The sequence below is a fragment of the Macaca mulatta genome, chromosome 14, assembly GCF_049350105.2.
Source record: "Macaca mulatta isolate MMU2019108-1 chromosome 14, T2T-MMU8v2.0, whole genome shotgun sequence".
Lineage (NCBI taxonomy): Eukaryota > Metazoa > Chordata > Mammalia > Primates > Cercopithecidae > Macaca > Macaca mulatta.
In genome coordinates, this window is record NC_133419.1 from 8,930,339 (window position 1) to 8,958,318 (window position 27,980).

At 48.9% G+C, this 27,980-nt stretch overlaps 1 non-coding gene across 1 annotated transcript; it reads right to left on the minus strand.

Annotated features, from left to right (window-relative positions):
• Nucleotides 1-14,353: 14,353 nt before the first annotated feature.
• MIR612 (microRNA mir-612) lies at nt 14,354-14,453 on the minus strand. Its single transcript, NR_032646.1, is given in 1 exon segment — nt 14,354-14,453. It is a non-coding gene; the product is annotated as a microRNA mir-612 (primary transcript).
• Between the last annotated feature and the right edge of the window lie 13,527 nt (nt 14,454-27,980).

Genomic DNA, 27,980 nt, shown 5'->3' on the forward strand with positions numbered 1-27,980 from the left:
TCTTTTTTTTCTTTTTTTTTTTGTTTTTTTTTTGTTTTTTTTTTTGTTTGTTTGTTTGTTTGTTTGTTTTTGAGACGGAGTCTCGCTCTGTCGCCTAGGCTGGGGTGCAGTGGCTGGATCTCAGCTCACTGCAAGCTCCGCCTCCCGGGTTTACGCCATTCTCCTGCCTCAGCCTCCGGAGTAGCTGGGACTACAGGCGCCCGCCACCTCGCCCGGCTAGTTTTTTGTATTTTTTAGTAGAGACGGGGTTTCACCGTATTAGCCAGGATGGTCTCGATCTCCTGACCTCGTGATCCGCCCGTCTCGGCCTCCCAAAGTGCTGGGATTACAGGCTTGAGCCACCGCGCCCGGCCTTCTTTTTCTTTTCTTTATTATTTATTATTATTATTTTTTTTTGGTAGAGACAAGGGTCTCACTATGTTTCCTGGGCTGGTCTTGAACTCCCAGCCTCAAGCAATCCTCCAGCACCAGCCTCCCAAAGTACAGGATTATAGCCATGAGCCACCATATTTGGCTGTATTATGTTTTAAAATTTTCAATTTCCAGTGTTTCATTGACAGTATATAGAAATAATATTGATTTTTGTATTGATCTTACAACTTGCAACATTGCTAAATTACTTGTTTTTTTGTTTTTTGTTTTTTGTTTTTTTTGCAGAGTCTCGATCTGTTGCCCAGGCTGGAGTGCAGTGGCGCGATCTTGGTTCACTGCAACCTCCGCCTCTTGGGTTCAAGCAATTCCCCTGCCTCAGCCTCCCGATTAGCTGGACTGCAGGCATGAGCCACCACGTCCGGCTAATTTTTTGTATTTTAGTAGAGATGAAGTTTCACCATGTTGGCCAGTATGGTCTCAATCTCCTGACCTCGTGATCCACCCGCCTCGGCCTCCCAAAATACTGGGATTACAGGCATGAGCCACCGCGCTTTGGCCTGCAAGAGCCTTTCTTGTGGTTTCTGAGAGAAGGGGTGGGCAGGACAGGATAAGCAGTTTTAGGACTGGCTAGTTTCAGGATTGGTCAATTTCAGGCTCTGGGGCATAGGGGCTGTCCCTTTAGTGTGGAATCCGGCCCTGGGGTGATTAGGGTAGTGACCGGCAGCCTGAAGTGGGAAAGCATGATAAAGGAGATGGTGCAGGGTGTGCGCTCTGGATTGGTTGGTTTGCATTTGAAAAGCACACTCTCAGGCGAGTTGTTCTCTGTCCCTAAGAACTGGAACCTTGCGAGAGGTGGTCCCTCCAGTGGGGTCAGCAAGGCTCCAGACATCAAAGCATCAGAATTAAGAAAATCAAAGCATGGTTAATACAGTGACCAATAGAATATGAGAGAAGTGATGATGTATCGCTTCCAAGACTAGGTTATAAAGACATGGTGCCAATCAGTGTGTTCTCTCCCTTTCTCTGATCCCTTGTTCCAGGGAAAGGCAGCTTCCATGTTGCCAGGAGCTGAGACCTTTTGCCAACAGCTGTGTGAATGAGCTCTTTCTCACGTGGATCCTCTAGCCCCAGTGATGAGGCCACGACCACATGTGTAAGTTATCTATTGCTGCGTAAAAGTTAACTCAAAGCTTTCAAATGACTGTAATCTCTTAAGAGACCTTGGGCCAGACGCGGTGGCTCACGCCTGTAACCCCAGTACTTTTGGAGGCCGAGGCAGGTGGATCACCTGAGGTCAGGAGTCTGAGACCAGCCTGGCCAACATTGTGAAACCCTGTCTCTACTAAAAATACAAAAAATTAGCTGGCGTGGTGGCACACGCCTGTAATCCCAGCTACTCGGGAGGCTGAGGTGGGAAAATCACTTGAACTCGGGAGGCGGAGGTTGCAGTGAGCCAAGTTTGCACCATTGCACTCTAGCCTGAGCAATAAGAGGGAAACTCCATCTCAAAGAAAACAAAACGAAACAAAAATAAGACCCTGAGCGGAAACCTCCCAGCTAAAGCACTCCCATATTCTTGACTTACAGAAACCAGAGAGATAATAAATATTTGTTGGTTTAAGCTACTACACTTTGAGGTAACTTTTATGCAGCAATAGATAATACATGTGATACTAGCCTCATTTTATGGATGAAGGCAAAACTCAGAGGGCAAGATGACCAGGTCAAGGTCACAGAATGAACAAGTGACAGAAATGACCTGCCCTCACAGAGGAGCCTTGCCCGTGGTACTTTCTCAACAAATATTTGTTGAATTGGCCCATCTTTTTTCTGCTATCATTAACTAAAATTTGAGGCACAATGGCGATTAGTTAAGATCAACATAGCCGGGCGTGGTGGCTCACGCCTGTAATTCCAAGCACTTTGAGAGGCCGAGGCGGGCGGGTCACAAGGTCAGGAGATGGAGACCATCCTGGCCAGCATGGTGAAACCCTGTCTCTACTAAAAATACAAAAATTAGCGGGCATGGTGGCACGCACCTGTAGTCCCAGCTACTCAGGAGGCTGAGGCAGGAGAATCACTTGAACCAGGAAGTCGGAGGTTGAAGTAAGCCAAAATCATGCCACTGTATTCCAGTCTGGAGATAGAGCGAGACTCCATCTCAAACACACACACACACACACACACACACACACACACACACACACACACAAACCCAACATGAATTAACATAGTAACAGCCTGCATGCCTGTTATTGGGCCAGGGACACCTGTTCTCCATTAGGTGCCTTGCTGACCCAGGGAAAGGCAAAGTCCTGTGTATGTGAACATCTGTCCTCCTTGTTGCCCCAAATCCAAATCTTCTTTCAGGGGACTCCCAGGACAGATAAGAAACAGGATCATTATCAGTGTGGGTCCAATCAGCAAAGAAAAAAAAAAAACACAATAATTTTTTTTTTTTTTTTTTTTTGAGACGGAATCTCGCTCTGTCGCCCAGGCTGGAGTGCAGTGGCCGGATCTCAGCTCACTGCAAGCTCCGCCTCCTGGGTTCACGCCATTCTCCTGCCTCAGCCTCCCGAGTAGCTGGGACTACAGGCGCCCGCCACCTCGCCCGGCTAGTTTTTTGTATTTTTTAGTAGAGACAGGGTTTCACCGTGTTAGCCAGGATGGTCTCGATCTCCTGACCTCGTGATCCGCCCGTCTCGGCCTCCCAAAGTGCTGGGATTACAGGCTTGAGCCACCGCGCCCGGCCACAATAATTTGAACAGGGAGGAATTTTTTTTTTTTTTTTTTTTTTTTTGAGACAGAGTCTCACTCTCGCCCAGGCTGGAGTGCGGTGGTGCTATCTCGGCTCACTGCAACCTCTGCCTCCTAGGTTCCAGTGATTCTCCTGCCTCAACCTCCCGAGTAGCTGGGACTACAGGTGCACGCCACCATGCCTGGCTACTTTTTGTATTTTTAGTAAAGATGGGGTTTCTTTCTTTCTTTCTTTTTTCCTTTTTGAGACAGAGTCTCGCTCTTTCGACCAGGCTGGAGTGCAGTGGTGCGATCTCGGCTCACTGCAACCTCCTCCTCCCAGGTTCAAGCAATTCTCCCTGCCTCAGCCTCCAGAGTAGCTGGGATTACAGGCGCCCGCCACAACGTCTGGCTAATTTTTGGTTTTAGTAGAGATGGGGTTTCGCCATGTTGGCCAGACTAGTCTTAAACTTCTGATCTCAGGTGATCCACCCGCCTTGGCCTCCCAAAGTGCTGAGATTACAGGTGTGAGTCACCGCGCCTGGCTGAACAGGGAAGATTTAGTATAAAATTAACTACAGGTGATTAGAGTAAAGAGTAATTAGCGGCCGAGCGTGGTGGCTCACACCTGTAATCCCAGCACTCTGGGAGGCCGAGGTGGGCGGATCACGAGGTCAGGAGATTGGGACCATCCTGGCTAACACAGTGAAACCCCGTCTCTACTAAAAAATACAAAAAATTAGACAGGCATAGTGGCGGGCGCCTGTAGTCTCAGGTACTCGGGAGGCTGAGGAAGGAAAATGGCGTGAATCCAGGAGGCGGAGGTTGCAGTGAGCCAAGATCACACCACTGGACTCCAGCACTCCTGCCTGGGCGACAGAGTGAGACTCTGTCTAAAAAAAAAAAATAATAAAAGGAAGTAATTGGCTAGTAAGAAGTAAAGAGCTAGACGCGGTGGCTCATGCCTGTAAACCTAGCACTTTGGGAGGCCGAGGCAGGCAGATCACCTGAAGTCCTGAGCTCTGGACCAGCCTGGCCAATATGGTGAAACCCCAGCTCTACTAAAAACACAAAAATTAGCCAGGCGTGGGTGGTGGATGCCTATAATCCCAGCTACTCGGGAGGCTGAGGCAGGAGACTTGCTTGAACCCAAGAGGTAGAGGTTGCAGTGAGCCAAGATAGCGCCACTGCACTCCAGCCTGGCGACAGAGTGAGATTCCATCACATACACAAACACACACACAGTAAAGAAACTAAAGTATACCGAAATAGCAGCTGCCACCTGCCAGGAGTGAGTAGGCGCTCAAGGAAGAGACGCCCCATTGCAGGACTGTATTCAAACCTTGTTGAATAAGGCTCAGATCCGTTTTTTGAAGAGTGGGCAGTGAAAGATGAATTTGGAGCTGAGAGGCAATAGATTGATAACTGGCAGACACAACCCAGCAAAAGGATCAACAGAAATTCTGGAGCTCAGGCACGTTTTGCTTGAGGCAGCAGGTGAAAGTTTTTCCCTAGCTTGAGACAAGCAGAGAAACATAAAAAATAATTATGGTAACTGTGATATTGATAAATACATATGTGGTTTTTCTGGTTTCCTGACATATAGATCCTAAAATCCTTGGAATCTCTGAAGTGATGTGTGTCTTTTGTGTGCTAATGAGATGACTGGTGGCTGGGGCTCCCTAGATAGCCTCAGGACTGGGGAGCTGATTGCCGGGGGAACCAACCAAGTGATTTGTGAGTTGGAACTTTCAGTCCCATTCACCCTCACTTTTGGGAAGGGGAAAAGGGAAAGGGGCTGAAGGTTGAGTTGATAAACCAATGGCTGATGATTTAATCAATCATGCCTACATAATAAAGCTTCCATAAAACCCCAAAAGGGACCAGGTGTGATGGCTCACGCCTGTAATCCCAGCAGTTTTGGAGGCTGAGGCAGCAAGATCACTTAATCCTAGGAACTGACTACTGGAGTAAGCTATTATCATGCCACTACACTCTAGCCTGAGCAACACAGTGACTCAGTCTCAAAAAATGAAACAAGGCCGGGCGTGGTGGCTCACACCTGTAATATCAGCACTTTGGGAGGCTGAGGCAGGCGGATCACTTGTGGTCAGAAGTTCGAGACCAGCCTAGCCAATGTGGTGAAACCTTGTCTCTACTAAAAATACAAAAATGAGATAGGCATGGTGGTGCACACTTGTAATTCCAGCTACTTGGGAGACTGAGGCAGGAGAATCGCTTGAACTTGGGAGGCCGAGGTTGCAGTGAGCCAAGATCACGCCACTGCACTCCAGCCTGGGTGACAAGAGTGAAACTCGGTCTCAAAAACAAAAACAAAAACAACAAAAAACAAAACAAAAACCAAAGGCCGGGCATGGTGGCTCACGCCTGTAATCCCAGCACTTTGGGAGGCCAAGGTGGGCAGATCACTTGAGGTCAGGAGTTTGACACCAGCCTGGCCAATATGGTGAAGCCCTGTCTCTACTAAAAATACAAAAATTAGCTTGGGCATGGTGGCACGTGCCTGTAATCCCAGCAACTTGGGAGGCTGAGGCACGAGAATCGCTTGAACCCAGGAGATGGAGGTTGCAGTGAGCAGAGATCGCACCACTGTACTCCAGCCTGGCCAACAGAGTGAGACTGTGTCTCAATAAATAAATCAATAAATAATAAAAGTATTTAAAAGAAAAAGCTGGCCAGGCACGGTGGCTCACACCTGTAATCTCATTTTGGGAGGCTGAGGCAGGCAGATCACGAGGTCAGGAGATCGAGACCATCCTGGCTAACATGGTGAAACCCCATCTCTACTAAAAATATACAAAATTAGCCGGGCATGGTGGCGGGTGCCTGTAGTCCCAGCTGAGAGAGGCTGAGGCAGGAGAATAGCGTGAACCTGGGAGGCAGAGGTTGTAGTGAGCCGAGATTGTGCCACTGCACTCCAGCCTGCGTGACAGAGGGAGACTCCATCTCAAAAAGAAAAAAAAGAAAAAGAAAAGGCTACCCTCACATCTGGGCTTGTGGTTGGGGGGTGCTAGGGAAAGACCTTGAGAAGAGTCGTGTGTACTTTGGGAGCATCGAGGTGGCTTGGCCAGCTGGGTACACCGACCCTCTGCAGACTTTGAGGAGTCAGCTCCTCAGCTGGTGGGGTTGAGGCCTCGGGAGAATTAGCTTATAATCCTTACCTTTTGCAGAGCCCTCCATCCAATCTGCGCTACCTTCTGGGGGACTCCCAGATGCATATCACATCACCCACCTTGATGAGAAGACGGGGAGACATCTGGGAAGTGGGTGGGCGGGTCAGAATTCTGGTCTTTGCCCTTTTGGGCTGAGGGAGTGAGGGCCCGGGAGGGGCTGCGCTTCTTTCCTCTGGAGCGATGAGGCCTCGCCTGGGCCCTATTGACCTCCCTTTCTCTGGCCCTGCAGAAAAACATGGAGGGCTTCCTCAGTGCACTGCTGGGTTTGATACCATCGCTCAGATCTTTGAGGTGATGGGGACTGCACTGGCTAAGGGCAGCTATGTCCTGATCCCTAGAGAAGGGCATTTGAAGTGACCAAGCAGCCTGTATCACAGTGTCTCCCATAGACAGGCCCCAGGGGCCTCTGAATGGGGAGGTGCTGAAACCATCGCTCCTGGAGCATAGTAGGTGGAGATCTTTGAGACCAGGCCTGCCCTGAAAGAGGGGTAGGGGTGGGAACCTGAAGAGGTGTCAGCAGGATGAGGGAAGACAGGGGCGGAGTCAACAGCAAGGCTGCCTCGAAGGACTGGAGTCTGTGGAGTCCCAACAGGAGCAGTCTGGCAACGGACTGGCCCCTTTGTGAATTAGGAGATTGGCTGGCTCCTTTGTCCAGTTCCTTCCTGCTTCATGGGGGTCCCTGGACTCAGCTGTTCAGGCCAGATAGGGTGACCAGTCCCTCTGTCTGATGGAGCATATATCTCAGCCCTACTCCAGCAGGAGGCAGATTAAACTCTGGCATTGAGTGTGGTGTGGGGAGGGAGCGGGCCTCACACCCCTTCCTCCTAGACCATCTTGTCCCTGTGATCTCACTTCCATACATGTGACTGAGGCCATGCCCTGCATGGCATGCCTGGAGGACAGCCCCCCTTGAGTGGAGGGGCCCCATTCTGTCTCCAGCAGCAAGGTCCTGCCTCAGGGCAGTGGATGGGTCATGGCGTGCCCCCCACATCTCTTTGACTTCAGGTCCCCTTTCTCTGCCCTGATATGGCACCCTCGAGTGGTTTCCCAGGGCCTTGTGGCTGGCGCCTGATGCAGGGTGAGTTGAGAGCACTTTGGAGACCCAGGACAAGAATGTCCTCCTTTCACGGCTACTCTGGCCTCAGCTCAGGTCCAGGGTGAGGTGCTGCCTTTCACAGGGTGGAGCTCTAAGGAAGGTGTGCTTTCTTCTTCTCTTCTCTTCCCCAGACAGAAGGGGACAAGCCACCTGCTATGGTTTGCATGTGGCGTTCCCTCCAAAAGCCACGTTGAAGCCTAATCACCAAGATGACATACTGGAAAGGGGGCCTCTGAGAGGGGATTGGGTCATGAGGGTTCCTTCTTCACAAATGGCTTGGGGCCCTTATAAAAAGAGCTTGTGGCCGGGCACAGTGGTTCATGCCTATAATCCCAGCACTTTGGGAGGCTGAGGTGGGTGGATCATGAGGTCAAGAGATCGAGACCATCCTGGCCAACATGGTGAAACCCTGTCTCTACTAAAAATACAAAAATTAGCTGGGCATGGTGGCGCACGCCTATAGTCCCAGCTACTTGGGAGGCTGAGGCAGGAGAATCGCCTGAGGCTGTCGTCCCAGCTACTTGGGAGGCTGAGGTAGGTGGAGGTTGCATTGAGCCAAGATAGCGCCACTGCACTCCAGCCTGGTGACAGAGTGAGACTCCATCTCTAAATAAATAAATAAATAAATAAATAAATAAATAAATAAATAAAAGGAGTTCGTGGGAGTGGGTTCGCTGTCTTCTGCTCTTCCACCATGTGAGGATGCAACAAGAAGGCCCTCCCCAGATGCCCATACCTTGATTTTGGATTTCCCAGCCTCCAGAATTGTGAGACCTAAATTTCAGTATCAGGTATTCTGTTATAGCAGCACAAGACAGACTAAGATACCACCCAAGCACTGAGGGGGCCTGGAGGTGAGAAGGTGCTGGCCCTTCAGCTCTCCCTCCCTCTGCCTTCACAAGCATTACCAGGACCTGAAGCTGAACCACTGTGGGACAGAGGATTGCAGTCAAGTCCTATAGACCTGGGTTCAAACCAACTTCAGACAGTGAAATCCTCAATCTCCAAGAGAGGACAAACATTTCAGGTTAAAAAAACAAAAAAGGCCGGGCACGGTGGCTCAAGCCTGTAATCCCAGCACTTTGGGAGGCCGAGGCGGGCGGATCACTAGGTCAGGAGATCTAGACCATCCTGGCTAACACGGTGAAACCCCGTCTCTACTAAAAAATACAAAAAACTAGCCGGGTGAGGTGGCGGGCGCCTGTAGTCCCAGCTACTCAGGAGGCTGAGACAGGAGAATGGCCCGAACCCGGGAGGCGGAGCTTGCAGTGAGCTGAGATCCGGCCACTGCACTCCAGCCTGGGCGACAGAGCGAGACTCCGTCTCAAAAAAAAAAAAAAAAAAAAAAAAAAAAAAAAAAAAAAACACAAAAAAGCAGATATCAATTCATATCTCCTAGGATGCTGTTAGAAAAAAGAACACAGAAGGGCCGGGCGCGGTGGCTCAAGCCTGTAATCCCAGCACTTTGGGAGGCCGAGACGGGTGGATCACGAGGTCAGGAGATCGAGACCATCCTGGCTAACACGGTGAAACCCCGTCTCTATTAAGAAATACAAAAAACTAGCCGGGCGAGGTGGCGGGCGCCTGTAGTCCCAGCTGCTCGGGAGGCTGAGGCCGGAGAATGGCGTAAACCCGGGAGGCGGAGCTTGCAGTGAGCTGAGATCCGGCCACTGCACTCCAGCCTGGGTGACAGAGCGAGACTCCGTCTCAAAAAAAAAAGAAAAAAGAACACAGAAAATGCCAAGCGTTGGTCAGAATGTGGAGAAATTGCTGGTGGGAATGTAAAATGATGCAGCTGCTGTGGTGTGGGCGGCAAGCCACTCCGGTGCCGAGGCAAGAGACGGAGGGCACGAGCTGTTCCAGTGTAATAAAATATATAAAATAAGAATAGTTATACTAGATATAGATAATAGATATGATTATATATGAGTATCATTAATCATTAGTTTGTAGCAATTACTCTTTATTCCAATATTATAATAATCCTTGCTCTACAATCACAACCTAGGAAAAACCAGGCCATACAGAGATAGGGGCTGAGGAGAGAGAGAGAAGTGACCAGAAGACAGGAGTGCGAGCTTTCTGTCATGCCCGGGCAGGGCCACCAGAAGGCTCCTTGGTCTAGCGGTAATGCCAGTGTCTGGGAAGACGCCTGTTGCCAAGTGGACTGTGGTCTAGCGGTAGCGTCAGTGCCAAGGAAAACCACCCGCTACGTAGCAGACGGGGCAGGGGAGTCTCCCTTTCCCCGGAGGAGTTTAGAGAAGACTCTACTCCACTTCTTGTGGAGGGCCTGACATCAGTCACGCCCGCCCGCAGTTATCCGGGGGCCTGACCTTCTCCCTGTGACGCTGTGCTTCAGTGGTCACGCTCTTAGGCTGCTTTCATGTTCCATCCTGTACACCTGGCTCTCCCTTCTAGATAGCAGTAGCAAAATTAGTGAAAGCACTAAAAACCTCTGATATGAAAAAATAACGGCATAGGCTGTGTCCTCTCTCTGTCTCTCTGTCTCTCCGCCTTGGCTGCCAAACAGGGAAGGGCCCCCTGTCCAGTGGACACGTGACTCATGTGGCCTTGTCAATCACTGGAGATGACTCACACTCCTTACCCTGCCCCTTTTGCCTTGTATCCAATAAGTATCAGCGCAGCCTGGCATTCGGGCCACTACCGGTCCCCGCGTCTTGATGGTAGTGGTCCCCCAGGCCCAGCTGTCTTTTCTTCTATCTCTTTGTCTTGTCTTTATTCCTACAATCTCCTGTCTCCGCACACGGGGAGAAAAACCCACCAACACTGTGGGGCTGGACCCTACACTGTGGAAGACAGTTTGGCAGTTCCTCAAAAAGTGAACCTTAAAAATTACCATCTGTTCCACTCCTATACATGTACTTGAAGGAACTGAAACAAGGACTTTGAACAAATGCTTGTATCCAAATGTTCATAGCTGCATTATTCACAACAAACTATTGTGAATAGTTTCCAAGAAGCATCCTTAAAAATTAAAAAACAGGAGGAGGCTGGGTGGAGTGGCTCATACCTGTAATCCCAGCACTTTGGGAGGCCAAGGCGGGCAGATTGCTTGAGCTCAGGTATTCAAGCCTAGCCTGGGCAACATGATGAGACCCCCTTTCTACAAAAAGTACAAAGATTAGCCAGGCGTGGTGGCTGGCTCCTGTAGTCCCAGTTGCTAAGGAGACTGAGGTGGGAGGACCACTTGAGCCTGGGAGGTCTAGGCTGCAGCAAGCTGAGATTGCACCACTGCATTCCAGCCTAGGTGACAGAGTGAGACTTTGTCTCTAAAACAAACAAACAAACAACAACAACAACTAAACAGTTAAATAAATGTATTTGTAAAAACCTGTTTGGACCAAGCAAAATGTCTCCTGGTCAAACTCAGCTTCTGCTATGAGATTTTTTGCCACAGGGACTGGGGTCGAAGAAGGGGAGGGGATCTGGGATTCAAAGGCCACACAGATGGGAAAGAACTGGCTGAGGGTGGAAGAAGGGGACCACCTGAACCAGCACTGGCCCAAGCCCCTTAGCCCAGTCCGCTCCTCTCTGTCCCCACTCTCCCTGCCTCAGTCCAGTCCTCCTGCTCATGCCTGCCATGGCCACCGCCATCCCCCACCCGGTCTGGGTGGTGTCCTTGCTCAGGTCTAGATCTGGCTGCCTGTCTCCCCTGCTCCCACATCCTGCAGCAGCACCCCATCGCCTCAGCGTCAGCCTAGCCATGAAAATGCTTCCCCGCTGGCGCCAGCCTGTGTTCCAGCTTCACTTCTGCGCTTCCTGAGCCTCAGTTCCTTTGTCACACATTGTAACCATTTTAATTTTTTAAATTTTATTTTTTTGAGAGAGTCTCTCGCTTTGTCACTGAGGCTGGAGTGCAGTGATGTGATCTCAACCTCCACCTCCCGGGTTCAAGTGATTCTTGTGCCTCAGCCTCCCAAGTAGCTGGCATTACAGGTGCCCCTCACCATGCCCGGCTAACTTTTGTATTTTTAGTAGAGACAGAGTTTCACCATGTTGGCCAGGCTGGTCTCTAACTCCCGACCTCAAGTGATCCGCCCACCTAGGCCTCCCAAAGTGCTAGGATTACAGGCATGAGCCACCGTGCCCACCTGTAACTTTTTAATGCTTTCCCTGTGGCAAGCAGTAAATGTTATCCCAAATTTTCTCAACAACCCTGTGAGGTAGCTAGCAGTGACTCCATTTTGTTTATTTGTTTTTGTTTTTGAGACAGGGTCTCACTCTGTCACCCAGGCTGGAGTGCAGTGGTACAATCATAGCTCACTACAGCCTCGACCTCTTGGGCTCGTGCCATCCTCCCGCCTCAGCCTCCTGAGTAACTGGGACTACAAGCAGGAGCTACTGCACCTGGCGGACTGCATTTGCGAGATAGAGAAACAGAGTCTCACACAGGCTAGGAGGCACTCAGAGGCCCATGCTCTTTTGCCGTGTGGTGGGTCCTCTCTGTCTTCGGTCCTGGGCTCTGTGCCTTGGCTCCTGTATGAGTCTACGCCTGTTGGTCCCCAGCGGCAGGCTGGTCACATCCAAGGACAGCAGATCCTGCAGCTCCTCCCTCCTGCCCTCGCAGCTGCAGGGGTGGACTTGTGGCCTCACCACCCAGGCACGGCCTACCAAGACCTCGGCTTCATGCTGCCTCTTCTCACCCCTTGAATGAGAGAGACACCAGCTCCACAGGGAATTTTTCTGGCACCAGAACTGCCAGGGGCTAAGGGACTAAGGGACTACAAATCGTTGCAAACACTCCTTGACCAGGAGGCCCAAGCCAGGGCTCCTCATGAAGGGTTCTCTCCACCAAAGCTGACTAGCCGGCTTCCTGCCCCTCTGTCTCCTGCCCCTCTGTCTCCTCAGCCTCCTGAGTAACTGGGACTACAAGCAGGAGCTTGTAGTCCCAGTTACAAGCCCTTCCCTGGCCCTGCACACGGCATCCCCTCAGCCTTGTTGAGGTTTGGGGCTCCCTCCACCCCATGGGAGCCCAGCTCTCCCTAGTGGACCTGTGCCATCCTGTGACTCGAGTTTGGGCTGGGAAGACATACTAGGGCGCGGTGTTCTGAGTGGGCTCTGCAGGGTCAGGAGAGATGGCTGGCCTCCCAAGGCCAGCTCTGCATACCTCTCTCCTGCTTCTGGCTGTTCCTTTTGGGGCCTGACTTGTTAAAGGAGATTATTGTAGTGATTGGCAGGGGCTCCCTGGAGAGCCTTGTGATCCGGCAAGCTGCTCCAAGCTGCAGACAGCATCAGTATCATGGCCAGTGAAATGGACTGTGAGCTCCTGGCCTCCCTCTTGGGAATGGGAGGGGGCAGAGACTGAGGGAGGAGGAAACGGCCTGCTCAGGATCACAGCAGCTGCCTCTGTTGGTGCTAAGCCGGGGTATCTCCTGGGTCCCAGGTGCCTGGAGAGCAGAGGCTGACTCCCCCTGTCCCACCCGGCACCTTGTGGTCCCAGCTGTTTGCCTTCCTCCACAAGGGCTGGTTCGTTGGGCCCTGTCTGCCCACCCATCTCCAGCCCAGGCCTCAGGATTTCTGGCCTCTCCCGTTGGACCTCATCCCCGCCAGCCCTCCCTGGAAGAGCCACCCTGGTCCTCAGATGTGGAGAGGAGGGTGGCGGTGAGTTGATCCTGGGAAGAAGAGGGCAGTGGGGGGTGTGCCCCGAGGGGCTGGGCCACTCCAGGTAGGCCCCTCAGCCTTGGGTGCAGAGCCCCCAAGCTGTCCCCGTTCCGCTCCCCCAGGAGTGGCTGAAGAGGCTAAGTTATCAGCTGCCTGTGGCCCCAGGTCCCCTGCTGTATTCCCAGGGCCCCAGGGGATGAAGGAGGGGATAGCAGGGCAGGAGGGCTTCTGGGAGAGGCCTGGGGTGCCCCACCCAATGCCACCCCTCTAGGAGACAAGATATCCCTGGTGGGGTGGGAAGAGAGGCCTGGAGCGGGGAGCTAGAAGGAAGCAGAGACACTGCGGGGACTCGAACCCCGGCCCAGCCGTGCTGGACGTGCCACCACCAGTGCCTTTTGCTTTTTCCTGCTCACTCTTTCACAGATCAGAAGGTGAAAAGCAAAACCTGAGTGCGGCCATGGGCCACACTCAGTAAAAGAAACACCTGCGGCGGCTCCGCGCCTCCCTCCCTCCCTCCCAGGCTCACCTCCTGCCTTCCTTACTCCTCTTGCAGAGGCACAGCCAGGGGCCAGTGTCCCCCAGCTTCACATCCACACCTCCCAGCATGCCACATGTGTGTCCTGACTCAGAAGCATGAAGTCAGGCCAGCAAACAACACGAGACACAGTCCTGCACGCTCTGGGGCGGTGTACGCAGACACGAGCTTCTGTGTGTGTGTAGAAATTTTCAGAAAGAGTCTAGGAAACCTGAGAGGACATCACTGTGTAGTAGGGTGGGATAGGTGAGGGCACAGGGATTTTACTTGCATTTTGTACCCATGGCTTGAATTTTTGACTCTGTGCAGATCACTTTTATAATTAAAGACACAAATCTTTTCATCTGAACAGGAAATCTAAGACCTGGGGACACTTAAGGCACCCTGGCCTAGTGGAAATGGTTCTCTGGGTCTGCTGGGCCCCAAGCACCTGAGGTCACGCAGACACCTGCCTGCCTCACCTTCCGTTCTCTGATCTGCCAACCACCGTCAGCTGTGGATTCCTTCCTGGGAGCTGGCATCACTGGAAATGAAGTCGGAAGTAAAGTGCCCCACCAGCCTCTCTCCTGTCACTTGACTCTAACCTGGAGTCCAAGTTCTGGGGAGGACGGGTCCAAGTCACCAGGGCCCCAGGACCCAGAGGTACACGAAGCCCACCTGGACCCTCAGCAGGTACTTGCCCCAGGCCACCCTCAGGATCCGCGGTCCACAGCACCACTGCTCTTGTCCGAGGCTCTGCCTCCCCTGGGCCCACGGTGGGTCCATGGGAGCCTCCCACGAGCTCTGCTGTCCTCGTTTTGAGAGTCCTGTCCTGGCTGCCATGGAGGGAGGGCCCCTGGAGCCCCTCCTGCCAGTGCTGAGGAGCTCAGAAGCCCTCCCCAGCGGGGTCCAGATGAGAAACAGAGGCTCAGAGAGGGCTGTAACCTACTCAGGGACACACAGGAGGTCAGGCCAGGTTGAGAGCTGGGTGCCTTCTACTCATCCTGATGAATCTGAGCAGAATCACCTCCCAACTTATCCACAACTTCTCTTTCACACAGACACGCACACACAACACACACCCCAAAGTCTGAGGACTACCAGGTGGGCTCTGAGCCAGGCCTGCGGGCCTCAGACCTCTCAAAGGGGTGGGGAACCTGCTGGGCCAACTGCCTTTGCCCCCTCCCCCTCTTCACTCATGCCCCATCCCTCCTCACACGTCCATCTCCCCTCACAGCCCCGCTTCAACTTCAGCCCCCAAACACACCGCGGTGCGGGCACTTACTTACTGCAGCAGCAGAGAGGAAACGTTCACGGCCATCTAAGTCCCAACCTGCCGATGAAGCAACAAAGCTCTGGCCTAAGAAGGCCTCAGAAATGGGGGCAGTCAAAACACACTCTGTAAGATGAGCAAAGAATTAATTCAGCGTGTTAGCAACAGGACCCTCGGGTGCGTGCTGTGGGACGAGCGAGCTACGCGGGGAAACGTGCCACCGGCTTCCAGGAACCACTGCACTCCATCAATGAGCAGAAGTAAAAGCAGTGGTGTTGGCAGGGCCAAGGGGAAACAGCAGCCCTAGAGCCATCTGGGGCGCAGGGCAGTGAGGAGAGCCAAGTGACTGGCCCTTCCCTCTGGCTGGTGGGGTTGCAAACCAAAAGCCGCCTTGAGGTATAGAAGGGGATTTGCCCAAAGATATTTGTGATTGTACAATTTGTAACCACAAAACTCTGGTGCTGGCCCACATGGCCCAGGTGGCAGTGACAACCTGTCACCCTGGAATGCCCCAGAGGACCCCAACCAGAACAGGTGGATTATTTCAGCACAAGTAATTGTGTCCCCATACAGTAACTACCAATCACAACAGTGTAAAATAAACACACGTACAGAGGCAGAAAGCAGAAAAGATATAAAAATCATTCCAAATTCAGCAGCTGAAAATAACCCCATAGATATTTGAGTCCAGTGCAAACAGGAAGACAGCGGAGTGTGTGTGCGCACGTGTGCACACCTTTAGGTCTGCACAGTCAACACCAGACACAGTGAAGCCCGAGCAGCAAGCAGCCCACAGCCGAGGGCCGTTAGCATTGGGAAAACCAATGCATCCCCGTGCATCAAAACACATGGCGCAGACTGCGGAGCCAGCTCAGGGGAAGCGGAGAGACCCCAGGAACGACGGTGAGAATGCAACTCCCTTGTTATTACACATGATATGTCAGATCTGGATTTGACCAACAAAATTGGGAGGAACTGATCCAGATGTGGAATGTGACAGAGAATCCCTTCCCATTGCCATGGAACATTTATAAAAATAATCATACGTTAATCAATGAAGAAAGGGAGCCACACATTTAAACAAGGAGAAATTGTACAGGCCACTTCCTCAGATAACCATTCTAACTAAGGTCAAATTATACATCAGGATCGAAACCACAAACATATAGGAAATAAGATAAAGTATTTTGTTTTTTTTTTTGAGACGGAGTCTCACTCTGTCACCCAGGCTGGAATGCGGTGGCACGACCTTGGCTCACTGCAACCTCCGCCTCCCAGGTTCAAGCAATTCTTCTGCCTCAACCTCCCGAGTAGCTGGGACTACAGGCATGCGCCACCATGCCTGGCTAAATTTTTGTATTTTTAGTAGAGACAGGGTTTCACCATATTGGCCAGGCTGGTCTTGAACTCCTGACCTCGTGATCCACCCACCTCGGCCTCCCAAAGTGCTGAGATTACAGGCTTGAGCCACCTGCTCATCTGATAAAGTATTTTCTTAAATACAGATGGAAGGCCTTCATGTGCCTTGGGGATCACGTCCTGAATCCTCATGGTGGCCCCCAGGCCAGGAAGTTGGCCCTGTCCCTGCCAGCCCCAGCTTGCACCACTTCAGGCTCCAGACAGTTCCTTCACAGCCCAGCAGCTTGCTCCTGCCCTCACAGACAGGAATGCTGTCCTTCCAGCTTCTCCTACCCTTCAGGTTAGAGCCCAAAGGTCCCCACCCCTGGTTAGGGCTGTTTTCCTTCTGGGGGGGGGCACTACACTCCTTGGTAACTGTCAACACGACTGCCCTTAACTGATGATTTGTGCATTGCCACCTGAGGCCTGTCCCGGCTGAGAACAGCAGCAGCGTGAAGGCGAGGCTGTCAGCTACTGCCTGTGTCTCTGGGGACCAGCTCAGGCTCTGGCCACGGGGGATGTTGATGGAGTGACCATAAGAAAAAAAAAAAAATCAAAACTCTGTGGAATGAGCAACAACTGTCCACTGTTTCCCTTTGCTGGGTACCCCACATGCCTGCTAGGCTCTCGCTGCCCACACGAAACCTTACATCTTCCTTGGATGGCATCAGTAGCCCCCCTCACAGACACTGCACACCCCAGCAGTTGAGGAACCAGCGTGGCCACAGCGGGCTGAGGGTGTAGTGGTGCTAGAGCAAGACTGCCTCACACCCTCGACTGCACAGCCACCCTTTACCTCCCCTCTTCCACTGCTAAAAGTACGCAAGCGTGATCCTAAGTGAACCAAACACACAACGCAAGCCTCTAGAAAAAGAGTAACACAACAAAATCCAAGGCATGCAGGAGGAAAGGATTAATGAAACAAAAGTAGAAATTAATACATATAAAAAAGGTAATTAAGATAATATAACTTTGAAAAACTGACTTGTAATGAAATAGAAATATCTAATAGCCCAGTAATCCTGGAAGAACCTGAAAAAGTTTTCAAGGTTGGGCACAGTGGCTCATGCCTGTAATCCCAGCACTTTGGGAGGTTGAGCGGAGGAGGATCATTTGAGTCGAGAAGTTTGAGACCAGTCTGGGCAACACAGAAAGACTCCACATCTACTAAAACAAACAAACAAACAAAAGTTTTCAGAACCACTGAAGCTCCTAAAAGAAGTGCCAGCCCCAGCTGGTGTTACACGACCCTCTGTGCCATGCAGCCTGCAGTGCAGAGGGTTGGGAACTTGTCTAGATATTTCCCATCATAAAGGGACAGGAGGCCGGGCGCGGTGGCTCAAGCCTGTAATCCCAGCACTTTGGGAGGCCGAGACGGGTGGATCACGAGGTCAGGAGATCGAGACCATCCTGGCTAACACCGTGAAACCCCGTCTCTACTAAGAAATACAAAAAACTAGCCGGGCGAGGTGGCGGGCGCCTGTAGTCCCAGCTACTCCGGAGGCTGAGGCAGGAGAATGGCATAAACCCGGGAGGCGGAGCTTGCAGTGAGCTGAGATCCGGCCACTGTACTCCAGCCCGGGCTACAGAGCAAGACTCCGTCTCAAAAAAAAAAAAAAAAAAAAAAGGGACAGGAAACAGCAGCTCCCCTCACTCACAAGTACCTGCATGATACTACTCATATTCAGTTTCACACAAACCAATAGATAGGCTTGAATACTATTTTTATCCCCATTTCATCCACCTGGAAACTTGCTTCATGAATTTAAGAAATCTGGCTAAAGTCACACACTACTGAGTGGCAAAGTAGGGAATAGAAACCAAGTTGTTGGGCTCAAAGCCGTGCCCATGACCACTGACCCCGAGTGTGTCTCTGCCTCCCCTGCTATCCTACCAAAACCTGCCCGATGATGCCCTTAAGTCCAAGCAGAACTTCTAATTCATTCCTTTTCTTCTCTGTTTTGTTTTTGAGACAGAGTGTCACTCTGTCGCCCAGGCTGGAGTGCAATGGTGCGGTCTCAGCTCACTGCAACCTCCGCCTCCTGGGTTCAAGAGATTCTCCTGCCTCAGCCTCCCAAGTAGGTGGGACTACAGGCACCCACCACCATACCTGGCTAATTTTTTTGTATTTTTAGTAAAGATGGGGTTTCACTACGTTGCCCAGGCTGGTCTCAAACTCCTGACCTCATGATTCACCTGCCTTGGCCTCCCAATCTTATTTGCTTTACAAGTCCTGCTTCAGGACTACCTTCCCTGACCACTGCTGCCTCCCTCCCAGCATTTGCCAGGGACTGTCATTGCCTTAGTTTTTTCTTTTCTTTTTTTTTTTTTTTTTGAGACAGAGTCTCACTCTGTCGCCCAGGCTGGAGTGCAGTGGCCGGATCTCAGCTCACTGCAAGCTCCGCCTCCCGGGTTATGCCATTCTCCTGCCTCAGCCTCCCGAGTAGCTGGGACTACAGGTGCCCGCCACCTCGCCCGGCTAGTTTTTTTTTTTTTTTGTATTTTTTAGTAGAGACGGGGTTTCACTGTGTTAGCCAGGATGGTCTCCATCTCCTGACCTCGTGATCCGCCCGTCTTGGCCTCCCAAAGTGCTGGGATTACAGGCTTGAGCCACCGCACCCGGCCTTTTTTTTTTTTTTTCTTTTCTTTTTTTTTTTTTTTTGAGACGGAGTCTCACTCTGTCGCCCAGGCTGGAGTGCAGTGGCCGGATCTCAGCTCACTGCAAGCTCCGCCTCCCGGGTTCACGCCATTCTCCTGCCTCAGCCTCCCCAGTAGCTGGGACTACAGGCGCCCGCCGCCTCGCCCGGCTAGTTTTTTGTATTTTTTAGTAGAGACGGGGTTTCACCAGGTTAGCCAGGATGGTCTCGATCTCCTGACCTCGTGATCCGCCCGTCTCGGCCTCCCAAAGTGCTGGGATTACAGGCTTGAGCCACCGCGCCCGGCCTTTTTTTTTTTTTTTTTCCTTTTGAGACAGGGTCTTAGTCTGTCACCATGGCTGGAGTGCAGTGGCGCAATCAAAGCTTGCTGCAGCCTTGAACTCCTGGGCCTAAGCAATCCTCCCACCTCAGCAACTAGGATTACAGGCACAGGCCACCACACGTGGCCTTTTAATTTACTTCTGTGCCAACAAAATAAAACTCAGGCCTAGGAACAGCTTGGTTCAGAAATCACAGAGGGACTTAGTATTCCATTAGTACAAATTGAAAAATTAAGTTCATCATCAGATGATAAAAGGAATAAAACCTGATACTCATCTCAAAAGATGCAGAAAAGACATTTGAATAAATCCAGTACCTATTATTATTTCAAATTTAAAAACTACTTTTTTTTTTAAGAGATAGAATTGCACTTCTCAGCATTTCACATTAAGAACCCAACTGCACCTTTTTCTCTGCCTCTAAACACCTGTAGTCTGATAGGGGATACTCCCCCAGACCTTAATCATTCACATAACACCTTGAGACTTTCTGCCATATCTGACTGAATATAGCCAGTCATTTTTTCCCCTTAAATCAAGTCACTTTTTTTTTTTTTAAACAAAGTCTCGTTCTGTTGCCCTAGCATGATCTCAGCTCACTGCAACCTCCTCCTCCTGGGTTCAAGTGATCCTTGTGCCTCAGCCTCTCGAGGAACTGGTATTACAGATGTGCACCACCATACCTGGCTAACTTTTGTATTTTTAGTAGAGACGGGTTTTTGCTATGTTTGCCAGGCTGACGTCTAGCTCCTAGCCTCCTATGATCCGCCCACCTCAGCCTCCCAAAGTGATTACAGCGTGAGTCACCTCACCCAGCCAAATCAAGTCACTTTTAAAATACAAATTTATTCTATGTCTAAGGACATTATCGATAAAGTGAAAACACAACCCACAGAATGGGAGAAAATATTTGCAAACCATATATCTGATAAGGGCCTAGAATCCAGAATGTATAAAGAACTCTTACAATTCAGTCATAAAAAGACAAACGCCTAATTAAAAAGTGGACCAAGGCTCAGCACAGACACTTCTCCAGGGAACACACGCATACAGCCAACAGCACCAGCAAAGGTGCTTGACAGCATCACTCATCAGAGAAATGCAAGTCCAAATGACAACAGAGGCTACTTCACACTCCATTAGAGTGATTCTAACCAAAAAGTCAGATAATAACTAGCGTTGGCAAGAATGCACAAAAGTTGGAACCCTCTTACTTACTGGTGGGAATGTAAAATGCTGCATCGACATGGGAAAATAGTCTGGCAGTTCCTCAAAAATATAGAGTTACTATATGACCCAGTAATTCTACTCCTAGGTATTTACTGAATTGAAAACACATGTTCGCACAAAAACTTGTACACAACTGTTCATAGCACCATTGTTCATAATAGCCCAAAACCAGAAATAATCCAAATGTCCAAATGATTGTGAATAAACAAAATGGGGTCTATCCATACAGTAGAATATTATTCAGTCAGAAAAAGGAATGCAGTACTGTTCTATGCTACAACATGAATGAACCCTGAAAACATGTCAGACCCATGTTTGAAAACAAGAAAACAAGACAGACCCAAAAAGACAAATATTTTATGATTACACTTACATGAGGTCCCTAGAAGAGGCAAATTCACACAGACAGAGAGCACAACAAAGTTTACCAGTATGACAAAGGTTACCAAAGACCAGGGGAAGACACAGGTAGGAAGATTTTTTTTGTTTTTTGTTTTTGTTTTTGTTTTTTATGAATATAGAGCTTCTGTTTGGGATGATGAAAAAGTTCTGGACATGGATAGTGTCGATGGCTGCACAACATAGCAAATATACTAAAAGCCGCTGAATAGTACATTTCAAAAGCATGAATTTTATCTCAATATTTAGAAGGAAAAATATTCTTAGAAGAAACAATATTACCATCATAAATGGAAAACCGGTAATAACAAAATACATACATACATACATATTAAGATTTACAATGTCTATTAGCAAGTCACCCTAACTCATCTTACAGACCACCAGCAGGACAATTACCCCTCTGGGCGACATGAAAAAGGCTGCTGGGGGCTTATGTCCAGTGCCCAGGGTCCAGCATGGCCCTCTTCCTCGGTTTGCTGATGGATCCCACTTCTATAGTGCGTCAGGAAGGAACCAGACCACCGTGCTCATGGCTTGATAGTTATTGCAGCCAATGGGAACAAGACAGGAAGAGAGAAGCATAGAAAATGGAATAAGGTCTGTGAATAATGTAATCATCAAAGGTGACTGTTTTTCACTTGGTATACCCAAGAGACCAGGGCTCACTCCCTGTCAAGAGTGACTAGCATAATGCTTGCATTATTTCATTAACCCTCATCCTACTTCTTACAGATGGGGAAACTGAGGCAGAAAGCAAATAAGTAAATAAGTAGTGGGTCCAGGATCAGATCCCGGCTCTCTGACTTGAAAGCCAAGACACTATATTGCCTCCCAATTGACCCTAATAGTGAAGTTCAGCGTATCTATTTACGAAACAAAGCATAGTTATTTAAAAGTCTTACCATATACTACCATCATCAGAAATTTAAATAGAAAAATATATCCAACTGCAGTATAGACTGTTAAATTTCAAAGGACAAACTTCATAAATGTGCATAACCTATATAAAGAGAAGTTCAATACTCCCAAGAAAACATGAAAATCATCATATCCTAAATGAACAGGGAGTTCAGTTCCTCAGTGGGAAGTCTCAGTATTATAATATGGTTATAAATGTAATGAAATTCCAATACAAATTCAAACACTACTAAAAAGAATGACATGCACCTCTATTTATCATATATCAAACTCAGTCAGTAGAAAGCTAAAATAATGAAAACATTGGGTTGGCACAAGGAAAGACAGATCTGATACAACAGACTAAAAGTCCAAAAACAGATGTCTATTAAATTATTTATATTTAATTATTTGAGATGGAGTCTCTCTCTGTCGCCCAGGCTGCAGTGCAGTGGTGCGATCTCGGCTCACTGCAAGCTCTGCCTCGCGGGTTCATGCCATTCTCCTGCCTCAGCCTCCCGAGTAGCTGGGAATACAGGCTCCCGCCACCAGGCCCGGCTAATTTTTTGTATTTTTAGCAGAGATGGGGTTTCACCATTTTAGCCAGGATGGTCTCGATTTCCTGACCTCGTGATCCGCCCGCCTCGGCCCCGCAAAGTGCTGGGATTATAGGTGTGAGCCACCACGCCCAGCCCCTATTTATTTATTTATTTATTGAGATGGAGTCTCACCCTGTCTCCCAGGCTGGAATGCAGTGGCATGATCTTGGCTCACTGCAACCTCTGCCTCCTGGGTTCAAGTGATTCTCCTGCCTCAGCCTCCCGAGGAGCTGGGATTACAGGCGCACACCACCATGCCTGGCTAATTTTTGTATTTGTATTTTTATTTTTTTGAGATGGAGTTTTGCTCTTATCACCCAAGTTGGAGTGCAATGGGGCAATCTTGGCTCACTGCAGCCTCCACCTCCCAGTTCAAGTGATTCTCCTGTCTCAGTCTCCTGAGTAGCTGGGATTACAGGCACCCACCACCACGCCTGGCTAATTTTTGTATTTTTAGTAGAGACGGGATTTCACCATGTTGGCCAGACTGGTCTCAAAATCCTGACCTTAAGTGATCCACCCACCTTGGCTTCCCAAAGTGCTGGGATTACAGGTGCGAGCCACTGCGCCTGGCCTATTAAATTATTTAGTCCATGGTTATCAAGTGGCATCCAAATCAGTAGAGAAAGTAGAATGATTCAGTATATGGTGTTGGGAAAATCAGGTTGCCATTTGAAATAAGTAAACTAGATTCCTACATCTTGTACTATAAACCAAGTAGATGGATTAGAGTTTAATGTCAAAAACAAAACCATAAAGGAACCAAAAGAAAATACGATATAACACCAAAGTATGAAACCATAATAATAAAAAATGGATAGACTTGGTTACAAAATTTAAAACCATTGGCAAGATCCAACACTTAAAAGGCAAACTACAAATGTGAACGATGTTTTGTAATAGGTAAGGGTAAATGTCCTCAACACAGTTTTCACAAAGCAATGAAAACATAGGTGAAGCCCAAAGTAGATGCACAGATCAGCTCTAACAGACAAAAAATATCCATTCAACCTCACAGAATCCAGAAGTGCAAATTAAAATACTGAGATACCATTTCTTGCCTTCAAATCAGCAAAGATAAAAACAAAGACAGTGAGGGGCCAGACTATGGGGACCCCCCACTGGTCACCTGCTGGGCGCATGGGCTCTGCCTGCCTGGGAGGAGGGTGCTCGGCAACAGAAGTCAAACTGCTCACAGCCTCTGGGCCGGTTTCTTTCACTGTTAAGAAACTGCCATAAGGAAATGGTCAGATGTATGCACAACAGTGTCTCAGGAAACAGAGAAACTCACCCCACCCTATTTCAATAAAGTCAGAAAAAAATCCTCATCAGAAAACAGAATAGTGTTTCATTAAAAAAAAAAAAAAATTGAAGCCCATACACATCTTTCTGGAGTGGAGGCAGGTGGCCTCTGCCTTATTTGTGAAATAGGAAAGTAGTGGAAGTAAAGACTTTGGCATCTTGCTCCAGGCACCTAGCTTGCAGCTCTATTGTAGAACAAGGAGCCTAGTGAAAGAGGAGTGGACTGACCCTGGGGAAGCCACGGCAGATCCCTATGCAGAATGGCAGTGCTGCTGAAGACGGTCAGTTAGGGAGGAGACAAAGGGGCCCCCGCTCAGCAGCCTCGAAAAAACCCCCGTGCACCAGACAGGAAGGACAATGTGTTCATGACGGTGGCCTTGAGACTCTGAAGAAATGGCAAGTTCTGGTCTATATAAGCCCTCGTAAGGCAGAAAAGCATGCAATATATTTTGTAAAAAGCTCCAGCGGGCTATGTACACCAGGAATAGGCTGTTCAGGGGTTGGGCACAGGGGTCAGGTGCTGGACACTAGAACAGGACTCCACTCCGACATTCCAGGTACATAGAACTTCCCAGTGAGAAGAGCTAGCCACACAGTAGCAGAGGCTTGGAAAGGAACCCACCCCAGCACAACTCTCTCTGAATGTGACCTTGGCTGCAAGCTGGGTTTGTATGAACTTACTGGCATTTTTAACAAGACAGTGTGTATAGAAGCATTTCAACTGCAAAGACCACTGAACTGGACACTGTCAGCGTGACGGTAACAAATAACCATTAGGCAGAGCAAAATGTAAATAAAAGTACTCTGTGATGGGGGTAGTCAGTGAGATGGGGAGGGTTCGTCCAGGGGCAGTGGGAACAACTAGAGTGGAGGTAGACAGAACAAGACCAGCTTTCTGTGAAATGCAAAATCAAATTAAACAGATGTGAGTGGATGGAAAGATGCACCTTATTCTTATATAAGAAGACAACGGCATGAAGACATCACAGGGAAGGTTAAGGTAAACATGCAGCCTGGAATAGCCTGGAGAATTCTGGAAAAGTAGAATAATGAGGTAGGGCTTCCCTTTCGCTATTTTAAAGTACAGACTACACTATGTAAAACCATTAGCAACTGGCATGTGAATACACAGATCAATAGCTAATAGCTGTATTAGCCAGAAAATGGTGTAAGGACAACAGGCTAACTAACCCTGTCACTTGTTACACTAAAATTAATTAAGTCCAGATAGAACCCTCCAAAATAAAAATAAAAAGAGTTAGGAGAAAACATGGGGTTTAACAACAACAAAAAAATCTTCAGCCGGATAAATCTTTTCGAACTACTCATAAAATCCAGAAACCATAAAAGAAAATTAGTATGTATATATAAAAAAACTGAAGAGCAAAATATTACAACAAAACTTAAAGATCAGTGAGAAACAGGAATGTATTTGAAAGGGTTAATTTCCTTAATATGTAAAGAGCTCTTATTAATCAGTAAGTATACAACCCAATAGAAATGCAAATCAAAACTACAATTAAATACTATTTTCCACTTCTCACATTGACAAATAACCAAGTTTAAGAGCACAGCCTGGGTGAAGGTGTGGGGAAATGTCAATGGGACCCACCTCCCTGCAGTGGAAGCTGGGGGCATCCACCATATTCGGAAATTCACATATGCTGTGCCCAGAATTCCTCCTGAGGAAACTTTCCCTCGCAGAGGGACTTGCCCATGTACATAAACACACATGTACACAGATATGCGGTACAGCCTTATCCACAGTAAAAATTGCTGAAAACAACTTAATGGTTCCCCAAAAAGGCAATGGGTAATTCAAACACAGCTACCACACAGATGATGAAAAGACCAAGGCAGACATGAACATAGACATGCAGTGCTCGCCTAGATGTACTAGTAACTCAACAGTCCAAAGTGCAAGACGGGCTACGTGGTGTACCCACGCCTGTACAGCTTTATACATACACACGTTCTCTGGAAAGAAACTGCAGCAACTGGCCATGGCAGTGGCCTCTGTGGGAAGGGAGGCTGGGGGTTAGAGAAAGATGCCATTGAATCACCCACAGGGTTTGAAGTTCGAACATGTGCAGGTATTGCTTTGAACAGTTTTCACATATCTATTCATAGGTGAAATTAACTGGAAGGAAACCAGCAAAGCATTTGCCTTTGGGGTCAGCACAGGAGCAGGGCCTTGCTTTGACACACAGATGGTGGGTCACACAGTTGTCACCTTGACAGAAAAGAGGGACAGCACACCAGTCACTCTAGGAGCTGAGGCCAGAGGAACTCAGGTATTGCCTTCTAGAGGTAGTAAGTCCACCGGGGCAGATGCCAAGCCGGGTGGTGCCTGGCTGTGTACAATGTTCAGCTCCCTGTGCCCCTATGAGTGCCCCTATGAGGTAAGAGCCAGAGCCGGGCTCACACCTGAGCTCCTGTCATGTGGTGGCCCCTTACAGGACAGAGAGTGTGTACTTAGGCCCTGAAGCTGCCACGCTGTGCCCAGCGGAGGGTAGGTGCAGACAGCACTCCTTCCCAGACCAGGATGCCACGTAAGATTTCAACAAACTAAAGAGACAAGTGAATAAGAGATTATTAAATACCACTTTTTACAAATGTCACAGCTGCTTTCCTAAATAGTTTGTTTTTTGTTTATTTAATCTGCTTAGGGGAAAGAATGCCAGGAATTAGACTCTGGGACCTGCAGGATCCACTATTGTGTTGTGCTAAGCTAGGCGCCATGTTATACCCCATTCTGGTATAGACAGGCAGTTGTAGCCACTAAGCAGTTTTACCCAAATTCCACAGCACATGAGGAGAGGACCAGCATTATTCTATTTTGGCAGCAGACACTTTCAACCCATCTCACAAAACAGTATCACCAACCAGATGTGCCAAGAGCCAGAGCAGGTGAAGACGCCTACAGATGCTGCCTCCTCTGGATACTGCCTCTGGGTGCCTCAGCTCTGCACCCAGAGGAATGCAAAAGAGATCCCTGCAGCACTCTTTGCGATGGCTAGAAAACTCTGTAAATAACCTCAAAGCCATCACTAGAAAAATGGTTAAAATAACCACACCAACACGCACAATATTACATGTTATAGAGCCATAAAAATAATGGTACACATTGTATGATTCCATTTTAGGGCAGAGAATAATAGGATAAATTTTAGTACATCCACAGCCAGAAAATGTCTGAAGGAATATAAATGAAGTTGTCATTAGTAGTTTTTTTTTTTTTTTTTTTTTTTTTTTTTTTTTTTTTTTGAGACGGAGTCTCGCTCTGTCGCCCAGGCTGGAGTGCAGTGGCGGGATCTCAGCTCACTGCAAGCTCCGCCTCCCGGGTTCCCGCCATTCTCCTGTCTCAGCCTCCCGAGTAGCTGGGACTACAGGCGCCGCCACCTCGCCCGGCTAGTTTTTTGTATTTTTTAGTAGAGACGGGGTTTCACCGTGTTAACCAGGATGGTCTCGATCTCCTGACCTTGTGATCCGCCCGTCTCGGCCTCCCAAAGTGCTGGGATTACAGGCTTGAGCTACCGCACCCGGCCTGTCATTAGTAGTTATCTGAGGGGTTGGGGATTACAGAGGAACTTCTATTTTCTACACGGCCTTTTTCTGTAGTGTTTGAATTTTAATTACAAGACTAGTGATTTATAAATTCATACACTCCACAGCCCCATCCATGACGATAGCACATAATATAATAACATTAGCCATGGACTTACCTAAATCTGCATAATTTTGGTCTCTTCAGGACAGTTGCTGCAATGCAGGCATAAGCAGAGGACAAAGCCACAGTGTGACCTGGGTGCAGAGCACTAGGTTGGGGATCCCCAGCAGACACATGACAAGAGCAATTTAAAAAATTATACCTTGACAAAATTATACATGATTATATGTCTTGGACCCTGGGAGTCTTATCAGCATTAAGCCCATGAATGCTAAATTCACACACAGATGACAAGAATCTATTGTACCAATTAAAGTCTTAGTAGGTCACTGCATACATGATAGACCAAAGAGGGCAACCAGCAGAAATTTAAGTTTCATATATAGAGCGTCGTAGAGGATATGAACAACAGATACTCTCATACTTAGGTATGCAAAGCTGGACACCCACTCTGGGGGGCAACAGGGCAGAATGGAGGAAAACGTCGGACTCACGTCCTACGACCCAGGAATTTTGCTTCTTGGTACCTACCCTGAGAAACGCTCATGCATTGTACACAAGGGGTTGTGTATGACAATGATCGCACAGTATTGTTTGTAATATCAAAAGATTAGAATACTGTAAATTTCCATTAATAGCAGAAGGGCTAAACTCATAGACATACCATGCAGCAGTTGAAAACAATGAGGGCAGTTCTC